This window comes from Pinus tabuliformis, chromosome 4_2 (genome assembly GCF_031772625.1).
Source record: "Pinus tabuliformis cultivar Carrire ecotype Pingquan chromosome 4_2, CPIR1, whole genome shotgun sequence".
Classification (NCBI taxonomy): Eukaryota; Viridiplantae; Streptophyta; class Pinopsida; order Pinales; family Pinaceae; genus Pinus; species Pinus tabuliformis.
In genome coordinates, this window is record NC_142304.1 from 661,903,120 (window position 1) to 661,913,667 (window position 10,548).

Consider the following 10,548-nt stretch of genomic DNA (forward strand, 5'->3'; position numbering starts at 1 on the left):
CCTTGTAGTTATGCTAGGAATAACTCTCTGGAAATCCCAGAAGGGTATTGGCACATATTTGATCAAATGGCCCAGAACTAGCAAACACCTCAAACCTCCACACTGCAGTATCCCATCGTGGACACAACAGTTAATGCACCTATGAAAGCCATTCCTCTCCAGAATATTCCTACCTTCCATGGGCTAACATCAAAGGATCTAGATGCATTTATGTTTCAGTTTGATGTATTGTGCTGGGGGTATGACTATACCACCGATCCCCAAAAACTAAAGTTATTTCCTTCCACATTAAAAGGAGCAGCTTTACGATGGTTTATGGAATTAGGTGGGGGTGTTATAAACAACTGGGATCAAATGAAAACTACCTTCCTAAAGAAATATCAAGACTATTGCAGATCCAAAGAATTAAAGGATGAGATATTTCAAATGACAACAAGACCTAGTGAAACACTGGAGGAATATGTAGATCGCTTTCAATACAATCTACAGAGATCTCCTTCTGCATCTTTGCCCTTGCCTGATAATGTGTTGAAAACTACACTAATTAAAGGAATGAAAGAACAATGGATTGAAACACTAAACATTATGGGTAAAGGTGAAATATGTCAGGAAAATTTTGTTGACATCATTAATTTGTGTATCAGGTGTTCAAGAGGCAGCACAAGACTAAAGCTCACAGAACGTGACATGATCACAAGGGATAACAAAGTCTCTGGTGAAGGAATAACTCACACAGAAATCGTCAATATACTAGAAGATTTCAAAACTGATATTCTAGGGACTCTGACAATGCAGTTGGACATTATGCAAGCCAAAGAAAAGCAAGCAGAAGCAAAACAAATCTTGGCGATAGTTTGTCCTAGATGCAGAAAGAAGCATAGCCACAAAGAGTGCCCGCTAGATACGGTCAAAATCTGTGCCATCTATACGAAAGAACACACCACAGAAAGCTGCCCGTCACTCCCAGGACTGAAAGCAGTCTACAAAGAAGCACAAGAAGAAGCAGAACCGATTTACCTACTAAATCAGTGCCACCAGTGGCAGTCGCGACAAACATGTATGCCCATTGACCCATCCTTTTCTTTTTAGCCTCTTCAGTATAATTCTCAGCAATATAATGGAATGTGGAAAAATCAGCCACCTATCCCCAGCTGGTCACAACAACCATTCCCCATGTCACCATGGACAAATCAAACAAATCAAGCCAATTGGCCAAACTTTCCTTACTGTCCACCATTTTGGAAAAATAACGCATATTCAACACAATGGTCACCCTCTACCTTGCAGAGTCAAAACTGGCAGTCGAACTGGCAAAGAGCCGTAAATCAGCCAGCAGTAACAATTCCCCTCCCTCAACCCACACTTCCAGCACCTTATACATTGCAACAAAATCCCGAGACCAACTTAAGAGCGCAACTCCCAACCCAACCCAACCCGAACCCCAACAACACACTGGTTCAATCTGTGCAAATTATTGAAGGACCAGAACCAGAAACCGAGTTAAGGGAGTGAAATGACCTTAAATTAAGATCTGGGCGTATAATAGAATCAGAGGGAGATAAAAGTGTTCAAATTGAAAATCTGTTACCTAGAGAACAAACACCACGAGAAGAGAATTTGGTTAAACAAACTCATGAACAAGCAACCACCTCTTCTCCACCGTTTCCAGAACAACTAATCATACCTCACCCAATAGAACACCCTGATTTTGATCTTCTAGGATAATTAAAAATTTTGTGTATAAAAATACCACTCCTCCAGTCTATTCAAGATATCCCAATTTATGCAAAATCCATCAAGGAATTATGTATGAAAAATCCAAAGAGGAAAATAACAACAAATCCAACTGTCCATGTAGTCGGTACCTTATCTGACTTACTATCAGGAAGAGAAACAACTGTAAAATATGAGGACCTAGGAAATCCTATAGTCACGGTGCAAATAAAAGGATGCTCCTTCCCCAATGCCTTAGTTGATTTAGGAGCAACAATCAATATTCTTACAACCACCACTTGTCAAAAGCTTGGCAATACATCATTAGACCCAACCACAACCATATTGGAGTTGGCTGACTGATCGGTACTCAGACTAGAAGGCACATTGCATGATTTTATAGTGTCTGTAGACTCCTGGGAATACCCTGTAGACATTCTGATTATCAACCCTAAAAACTGACTTGATGGACACCCCTTAATTCTAGGTAGACCTTGGCTAGCAACTGCGGATGCTTACATTAGCTGTCGAACATGCAACATAACTATAGCAAGAGGAAGAAGTGTAAGGAATTTAGCCTTATATCCTCCAGCTCAGCCAAGTTTAACAATAATCAAGACAAGAAACAACCTGTATCATACCTAACTTAAAACATTAGATCACCACTAACCATAGAAGATGCTCTTGAATTTAAAGATCAAATAGAAGACGACATCATTAACAGCTTCATTAATGTTGTGGGGAAAAATGCCTATGCAGGACGATCCTATCCACCTAAGGTGTGACAGTGCCTTAGCAACAAACGAGTACAGCTATGCTGGTTTCTTCCTTTATGAAATGTGAAAGAAGAGAGATCAATAGACTTACCGGTGTCTTCCGTTTGTCCCTCGATCCAGTCTCTCTTCTCTTTGGGTGTTCACAGCTACTTGCCTTCTTGCTTATCCAACTTCAACTTCCTGCAAGATCACAAGAGAACAACTACTTGCGACAAGAGAAGAACACTACACAAAGACAGATATTCACATTCATAACTAGTTTAGGATTAGAAATAAACCAAATACACTAATACATTCATACATCAAAATACATCAGCATATAGGAGAAACCAAGATAGATTTATTGATGAATAACAAGGTTCAGGAAGAGATACAACCCAGAGGGCTCCAATCCAGCATCTCCTTCCCAGCAAATGGAATTCCTCTCTTTTCCCCCTTCAAAGCATTAAGCACCCAATGGTTCCAGTCTCAAACTAACAACAATTCTTTGCAATAACAAAATTCCAGCCTCTAGATCTCATGGAGGAGAGATCCATATATAGATGTTTGGAGAGAGGATGAGTCAGCTTGAGATCTGACTAGTGTCCTCTCCCTCTGTCAATTCTTGAGTCCACTTGGAGGTTCTTGCTTCCACTTGGAGATTTGGAACCTCTTACTCATCACTAGTCGAATTCCCTGAGGCAAGTGTCATTTTGGAAGCTTCTTGGGTTTTGACACCTTGAGAAATGAGCCTGCCACTTGTCCCCTCTCGTTCAGCGCAGGTAGCCTTTGTTCCAGTTGACATTCAACGCAGGTAGCCAGTGTTGGCTTTGACATTTAGCGCAAACAGCTAGTGTAGCCACTGAAATGATCCTAAATTGACTTGTTTTTTGGGCAGTTTCAGGTGGAGAACTTCTGTGAATTGCTGTGGTTTGTTAGCCTTGTTCCTCTAGGGGTAGGAACAACATGTTTAGGGACTTTGGATCCCTTAGATTATGGACATTTCATGCTCAATGCTGTAAGGCACAAAAATGTCTATAACAGTTGCCCCCTAAAGTATGAGGCTGTTTATCGGGTGAAATGCTTTATCAGGGGGATCCGAAGTTCATCCAATGCTGAGAAGAGACCTGTAATAAGATACAATACAATACATTATTTTTCATACTGCTTTCATGATCTAGCTAAGGCGGGCATTCCCATGCTCAACTTTATAAATTCATTTTTCTGTACATAGAACAGACAATCGTCTGATGGTAGACTGATAATTTTGATGAAATTATCATCCTTTGAGTAGGATGATTATCTGTTGCAATGATGTACATGTCAATGTCTTTATCTTTCCTGAATATATATCGCAGCCCAGATGGATGAAACTAGATCCGGGGTCTTCAAACTCGTTCGATCTTCACTCTAAGTACAAGTCGATCCATGTGAGAAATGTTCTGAAGTCGAACATGGAAAGACATCGCTTGATTACCGGTCAATGATGAAAACCGTTAACAAGCGCGAGAGGAATCACCGATAATGATAATGACCCTCAAGGTACTGCAGTACAATTCACGTGGTGTGAATAAAGGACTTGGCGTCGAACACCACGCAAAATCTTTCGGTCGAAGGTCATTGATGTATACCTGTCGCCGGAAGTGAGAAACTTGCCATTGTGGCATGCAAGCTTCAAAGTACTGAAGGGGTTGTTCCTAGATCAACTTCTTGGATAATGAGCTGATGTCGACAAGAAGCGATCCGTCAAAGGAGGGCCTTAATGAATCCCACATCAGTGACACAGAACGGAGCTAATGATTTTAATGGAGGTGAAAACGATCTGTGACATATGATTCAGGGTGGCGGTCATGAAAGGATGAAGGATAATGTATGGCAGTGGATGGGACACGGTTGACTTTTCTGAACGACTTCTCTTGAACATATGGCCACACTGATACGATGGATCGGTAGCATTACCCCAAATATGGATGGTATGGCGAGACCATGGATGTGACCGGTGAATGAAACAACCCAACTCGATTGTGGTACGGAGGAAAAGTGTCATGTTCAAGAGCGACCTGCTACCATCAAAGTTTTCTTTAGTTTCTCCCAATTTTTCCCCAGTCATTGCTGACCAGTACCTCTTTATTTTTGTCAAGTTTGAGGAGGATAACATATGCTTTTTCTATAACCTGCCCTTCGGGCAAGCCCATCGCTATGTTTTAACGAGCCTAGCGATAGTGAAACTCGTTCTCGTCTAAAGACAAGTTTGTCGCTATTTAATGATTTTAACGAGTCTAACGACAAGGATAACTCGGCCCTTTTCATTTTTAGAGAGTCTAAAAAGGTACATAAAGTTAACTCCAAAAGTCCTTTTTCGTCATCTAATCCCTTAAATCCGAAAAAGTATAAAATAATACAGAAGGGATGAGTTTTCGATAGTTTTAACGAGCCGAACAAAACAAGCGCTCGATCTTTTTGTGCAATAATCCCTCAGGTCCAAAAAGATTAAAATCTGGAGGAGGGATAGCTCTTCCTGTCCCTTTAACGAGCTGGAAGGCCAAGGACTCAACAATCTTTTCATATTTTACGAGTCAGTTGAAAAGAGCTTAAAGAAGACTCGTCTTTTGAGGAACGAGTGATAAACAGGGTTAGCAACTGATTCCAGGTACAGGTTGGAATTTTCCAATCACGGCAGTGTCACAAGGATGGCTAGGTGAAATCACTCTTCACAGATGTTCCTCAAAATGGGTAAACAATCATATGGAGGTGAACGATCGGCCAAATGAAAAGTGGAGGTGACGGTGCAAACACGACCAAGGCTTTACTGGCTGATAAGGTTACATTCACAATGGTTATTTACCGGGTAGGTTCATTTTTTATTTTAAAATGAGCTTAAACGCTGGTGAAAACACTTGCTCATTGCTTATGTTTATTTTTTAACGAGCATGAAGTCCGCGTTAAAACTGCTCAGATCTTGCGTTTATTTTTTAACGAGCATGAACTTTATGCTAAAACTGCTCGATATACCAGTCATATGATAAGAGTGTCTCATTGAGATTCTATTTTTTATGGAGCTTCATCTCACGAAGCTTTGCCCCGGATCCTTTCTTTATGCAAGTTTGGAAACGACTAATCCTACGAGTTTAAAGGGTTAGAGGTCCTAAAAATTTAAAAAATAAATAGCCGCTCCTTGCTTGCACTCCAAAAGGTTTGCATGCCCCCAGGTATAAAACAGAGTTTCAAGGTTACCTCTACTTCTCTTCCGCCAAAACATTTGTTTTAACGAGAGAGGCTTACCTCTTTCAGGTTACCCAAAGATTGTCTCGTTAATCTTTCAAACAAAACACTTCCTCGGCAATGTCTACCGAAATAGACAAAGGTGAGCGACGTAGCCGCCAACTCACATAACTTTGACAAAAGAATCTTATTCTAGAATAACCCTCTTCCTAGACGGACAGGGTACAGACTAGTCATATTCTCCTGCGGAAACCTACTCTATACCCAGAGTTTCCCTGCCGAAGCAGACCAGGACGCATGCCCCCTGGGTTCCAGTCATATCCTCCCGGATTACTCGCACTCATCAGGAGGACGGACCGTGGGTTGAGACACTTCTTGCGTGAATAGACCATTTAGGGGTGGTATATGACTATTTGCAATGTGTGATCCGGGAAATGAAAGTTGGTCCATGAGCTTGACCACTCTTCCTTCATGCGGAAAACACATTACTCTAAAGAGTGAGGAGATGATGGCTCCTATGCAATATATATAGTCTCGTCCAAGGAGTAGGTTATAATCCAAGGGTCCTTGAACGACCATCACGTTCATTTGAACGGTCTTCCCTTTCAATGTTATGGGCACATTGGGGAGGATCCCTAAAGGTCGACTGGTTCCTCTATCAAAGCCTGATAGATTTCTCATTTCAGGCAAAAGCGCTGGCGAACCAAGCGCTTTCCAAGCAATAGAGGAAAGGATACTCACAGATGCCCCCTCATCAATGATAGTGCCAGCCATTACCATTCTGTATATTTGAACGATAATTCTGAATGGTATACTTGCTGGCAACTGGGGTCTGCCTAGTTGGTTCCAGTCAAAGGACACAACCAGGTTGCTTGGTGGTGGGACCGAGTAGACGGCCGGATATTGCTCTGACGAACTTCCTTCCTGCGATAAAGGAATGTGTGCATTGCCCCCTTGTTCATCAGAGTCAGTGTTGATGAAGAGAATTTGGACGGTGTCGTCTTTATTCTCCACTGTGATGGTATCATTCGAAGATAGAGCCTCTGAAGGCAAAACCGGGTCAACTGCCGTATCAACCTTTTGACTTTCGTCAGGCATGGATCCAGACGGTTCATCTTCAATGATAGGTGCTTCAGCTGACCATCTCGGTGGGCCAACCGGGTTCTCAACTAGTGAAGGACTTGGCAGGAGTTTTTGATATCCAGGAGGAAGTTGCGCTCGTAAAATCGGGCGATCTTCCAGAACTCTTTTAGCCTCATCTAAGAAGGGACAACGGTGGATGGCGTGATCGCCTTCACACAGTTTGCAGGGAAATCTAGCTTTCCCTCTCTGTCCTGGGACTTCACTTTCACTAGTCGACGGTGAGCAGTCAACATGGCTATCAGAGGTTGATGCTACCGAATTGTGCAAACGGGGAGACCAGTCCCTTAGTATTCGAGGGATACAGGGACAATCTCTGTGGAAGTGGTCTCCCTTGCATATGACGCATGGCGATTTAGGCCTGGTCAGTGCTGTGTGTGGATTTTTGTCAGACGACACTTGTTTTCCCCCAGTCGCTTTTGGCTCCTTCTTCTTCTTTTCCTTCTTCTCCTTAGGAACCTGGTTTTTTGTTTTACCAGTTCCGTCAAGCGAAGAGGAAGGAGGAGAGGAAGATGAAGTAGAATGCTGGTGGGCAACTCTGGTCTGGTCTAACTGTTGACTCGACTGTTCAGGAATGGTGGTGTTCTGAACGACATTGGTTGAAAAGAGCCAGACTGATAGGCCAATTGTCAGTCCTGGAAGCGACAATGTGGCCATGTGGGGCGCACCAACATCTCCCCAAGAGGATAAGGGACTAGGATTTCCACCAAGGGGAATTCCTTGGTTGGTGTGCTCCATTTTTCAACCTAAAGATCAACGCAGGAATTAAAGGGTGATTGTTCCGTTTAAAATAAATTTTTAACGACGCTTAGACACAACTTGCTTTTTCAGTTTTAAAGAGTCGAGAAAAAGCTAAAGATGACTCTAGTCTCCTTCGATGTTTTAACGAGCCCGAAGTGACAAATGCTCGGATGGACTTTTTCCGTTATAGAGTCTGAAAAAAGCCAAAAGGAACTGCTCTGGAGTTCTAGGCAGAGGGTGTGCCAAACTTTTCGCAAAACCGCAGAATACTTTTTAGGGTACGGGTGATCAATCTTCCTGAATGCTGTGTTCAGTGCATTGCGATCAGTAGGGCGGCCGACACGGCTTCCTAAGGATAAAGGTTTTATGCCTATAGGGGTCTCCCAATATATACGTGACGGTACGTGGGAGCACAATCCGTACTGGCGCTATCGTCCCTCAGGAGGAATCACCCACCATCCATGAGATCGACAGTCACCAGGCTTAACGACGTCGGAACACGTCTCTAGCCTAGACCTCTATGTTGTGCGTTATGTTGCAAAGCGTTGTTAAGTTCATTCAATTTGTTTTAGGTTGATCTTTTTAAAGTTTGCCTTTCAAGGTTCACCACGAGATGTATGATACAAATTCCTAAATGCAGTCTAAAGATGATAAGCAAGCTTTATATCTTTTCAACTTTGAAAATCCTAGCTACTAAGGGAAAAGAAAGACACCATCTTTTATCAAAGAGTAATCAGCACACTTTAATGCACTTTTCCTAAATCCAACATGCAAACTATCAAATGCAAATGCACAATGCAGGTGTTTGTTTTCCGCTTTCTTAGTATTGATGCCTACAAAGAAAGCTTTTTGTACAACTTTGAATTTGCTTTTAAATGATCAATACAACAAGTTTACTTTTTCGAAATCAGAGAGGGTAGAAGAGATTACAACACTTAACGATTTTCGAAATGAAGACTTGTTTCGACACTTAAAAGAGACAAATTCAAACCAATAAGCCAAAGTAAATGTATAATCAATCTGCAAACAGCCAATGAACTCTCTTCTAAGATCACAATCAACAGATCTGAATCAAGGGCTACAGGATGACTATTTCACTCATGCAAAGGAAAACTGTAAATGACGCCACAAACACATAAAAACACTCACAGTCTTTTTGTACAAAAGGAGGCGGAATCTAAGCAGAGAAAAGGAGTTATCAGACTGGTACCTATGCTGGTTACAGGCTGCAAAAAACAGAGATCAAAACAAGGCAAAACAGAGCAGAGAACCCCAGCTACACAAGGACAAACTGGTTCAGCGCAACCTCAACACAGGGGTTTTGACATTCAGCGCAGGTAGCCTTCACGGGACGTTTTTTGAAATGCAGAATCCCTTCACTGGGTCTGCGCTGAAGGAGAAACTCTCGTTTCCATCAGGTTCTGGGTCACAGATTGCTCTTTAATTCACTGTTTTAGGCCAAATAAAAGCAACAAGCAAGGTGTAATCAAAGGGATGCTTTGAAGGGCTACTAAGATCTATCTCAAGGATCATCAAATCATTTGTGAATCCATTGTTTAGATCATAGACAAGTCCAGCAATTGGATCAAAGCAACAACTTTCTACTTTGCATCCGGGAAAGATGCAGTTCGATTGTTGCTGTCAAGTCTATGATGCAAACAATGATAGAAACACAAATAAAATGACTAAACAATTGTACCCAGCGGAGTCGCCAATTTGTTGTGGGGAAAAATGCCTATGCAGGACGATCCTATCCACCTAAGGTGTGACAGTGCCTTAGCAACAAACGAGTACAGCTATGCTGGTTTCTTCCTTTATGAAATGTGAAAGAAGAGAGATCAATAGACTTACCGGTGTCTTCTATTTGTCCCTCGATCCGGTCTCTCTTCTCTTTGGGTGTTCACAGCTACTTGCCTTCTTGCTTATCCAGCTTCAACTTCCTGCAAGATCACAAGAGAACAGCTACTTGCGACAAGAGAAGAACACTACACAAAGACATATATTCACATTCATAACTAGTTTAGGATTAGAAATAAACCAAATACACTAATACATTCATACATCAAAATACATCAGCATATAGGAGAAACCAAGATAGCTTTATTGATGAATAACAAGGTTCAGGAAGAGATACAACCCAGAGGGCTCCAATCCAGTATCTCCTTCCCAGCAAATGGAATTCCTCTCTTTTCCCCCTTCAAAGCATTAAGCACCCAATGATTCCAGTCTCAAACCAACAACAATTCTTTGCAATAACAAAATTCCAGCCTCTAGATCTCATGGAGGAGAGATCCATATATAGATGTTTGGAGAGAGGATGAGTCAGCTTGAGATCTGACTAGTGTCCTCTCCCTCTGTCAGTTCTTGAGTCCACTTGGAGGTTCTTGCTTCCACTTGGAGATTTGGAACCTCTTACTCATCACTAGTCGAATTCCCTGAGGCAAGTGTCATTTTGGAAGCTTCCTGGGTTTTGACACCTTGAGAAATGAGCCTGCCACTTGTCCCCTCTCGTTCAGCGCAGGTAGCCTTTGTTCCAGTTGACATTCAACGCAGGTAGCCAGTGTTGGCTTTGACATTCAGCGCAAACAGCTAGTGTAGCCACTGAAATGATCTTGAATTGACTTGTTTTTTGGGCAGTTTCAGGTGGAGAACTTCTGTGAATTGCTGTGGTTTGTTAGCCTTGTTCCTCTAGGGGTAGGAACAACATGTTTAGGGACTTTGGATCCCTTAGATTATGGACATTTCATGCTCAATGCTGTAAGGCACAAAAATGTCTATAACAATTAACCAACCAGAAGCCAGATCCCATTTAAAATGTCACATGATCGAAGCAGCATTCGCTTGGGAAGTAGAAGAAGATCCCCTAAAAGATATTAACAATCAATCAATACCAACCACCTCTGTTTATAACAACAAAACAATAGAAATTGAGCTAGGGAAAACTTTGAATATTAACAAAAACATGACTAATGACCAA